The 1,873-nt window shown below is 42.0% G+C and overlaps 1 long non-coding RNA gene across 1 annotated transcript in view; it reads left to right on the top strand.

Annotated features, from left to right (window-relative positions):
- Positions 1-1,113: 1,113 nt before the first annotated feature.
- The window catches only part of LOC109309406, a 7,016-nt gene continuing 6,256 nt past the window's right edge, over positions 1,114-1,873 (top strand). The window contains exon 1 of the long non-coding RNA XR_002100901.1: positions 1,114-1,784. This is a non-coding gene — a long non-coding RNA (uncharacterized LOC109309406). The remainder of the gene's footprint in view (positions 1,785-1,873) is intronic.

Here is a 1,873-nt window from a genome sequence, read left to right as displayed (position 1 = left end):
AAAAGTGTTTATTGAGAATTGTATAGTTTTGCAAAACTATGTAGATAACAGGGCAATGAAAAATCCCTGTAAAAAGACAAAAAAAAAAAAGATGACAACATTGCTGAGACATTTGGGCAATGCTCTAGCCTTCTAATTCAGAGTCATTCCAATGTAAAAGAAAACAAGGCTCGGTGGTGTACCTAGTGGTGGATGACTGGTGCGTGAGCTCCAGGCACCAAGTTAAAGGAGGCACCAGCAATGGGAATTGGGGGGACACTGAGGGAGGGTTCAGGGATCAGGTCAGCATGGCTGCAGGAGGAGATGCCACTGTATTCAGCAGTATGATATCCTGGTGACAAACAGGATTTGGCAACACCCCTAAAAAGCAGACAGTGCTGATAGAAAAGGAGAATGACCAGAGCACCAAGAAAATACAAATTCAGGTGCCCCCATGGCACCTTATGGATCGCTGGGCTGCATTTGTGTTGTACCGATAAAGTTAAAGCCTAAACAAGAGCATTCACGAGTCATAATGTAGCCATGATGGTTCAGGAAATAGGCCACAGGTGAGATTGGCTTAGTAAAATCTTTTATCGGACCAACTTTATAGTTGAGAAAGACATTAGACAAGTTCAGGATGTAAAATGCGCTTCCTCAGTGCAGACCTGGACACAGGCATGGGCGAACTGGAAAGCTGCCTGGGTGGCCGGACAGAAAGGGGGCCTGAAAATGGTAATTTTTTTTCTGTTGTCTGATTATTATTATAATTATCTCTGGCAAAGGGGGGCCTGATACTAAAAGTTATGCCCAGGGCTGCCAGGAGTCTACGTATGGTACTGCCTCAATGGAAGAGGCACTGCTCTACCTCCTTGAGATGAACTTGTAGCTTGGGAAGGGAAAGCTGACCCTGCCCCGAGACTGTAGTAGAGCTGGGAAGTGCCTGCCTTACAACACCTTCAGACACATGCCCATAACCTGCAGACCCAACCTTACATTTTCAGTCCAGGTTTTAAATGCCAGTTGTATCATATTGGCTCAGTACAGAATTGCCTGCAGTTTTAGCATGAAATAAAAACAAGATTAACTTTAAAAAATTGCCATAATAGAGCTCAGCCAATGCATTAATTGTATAGTATTTCATTTTATTTACATATTTTTAAAAGACCCACAGTTCAGCCTTTAAAAAGTTCTTTGAGTGTTTAAGGAGGGGGGGTGGGGAAGAGAAACTAAACATTTACAACCTTCAGATGCTTCCCCCACACACAACCATACACCCTTAATTAAAAAATGGTGTTGATTAAAGAAAGCAAAGTTGGCAGTTGTTAGTCTATGACTGAATGCTAATTTTAGAACAAGAAATAATGACACTCATATTTCTAAAAAAAAACTACGGGCTTGATCTTAACATATGCAAGGTCATAGAATTTTCCCTTGATCAAGCCAAATATTAGTCATTTAATTCCTTTAGTCTTTTATTCCATATTGGTTCAAATAGTCTTTAAGGAGTTTTAAAAATATTCTCACCCACCCTCCACTGCTGACTTAGTATGTTTCTGTTTGGAGTGCTCCGGGTTCTTTCCTTCACTGTGTTTCTAATGGAGCTTGAAATGGAGATGCCTTTTGGATTACTTCCTGGTTTCTGCATCAGGATTATGGATGATGTTAAAACAGCTCTGGGAATACTTTGTCAGCCCAGTCCTGCCAGATGGAGTATAATTGTATGCTCTTCTCCTCCCTTGTTTGTTTATCCGTTACAGTACTGCCATGAAGGATCAAGACCCCCTAGACTAGGCAACTAATAGGTAGTTTCATAGTTTCTAGGGTCAGAAGGGACCTGAGCAGATCATCTACTCCAACCCCCTGCCATGGCAGGAAGGAGTACTGGGGTCAA

The sequence above is a fragment of the Crocodylus porosus genome, unplaced genomic scaffold (genome assembly GCF_001723895.1).
Source record: "Crocodylus porosus isolate Cpor-Errol unplaced genomic scaffold, CroPor_comp1, whole genome shotgun sequence".
Lineage (NCBI taxonomy): Eukaryota > Metazoa > Chordata > Crocodylia > Crocodylidae > Crocodylus > Crocodylus porosus.
Note: the sequence above shows the minus strand (reverse complement) of the source record. Positions and strands in the feature narration are given on the sequence as shown.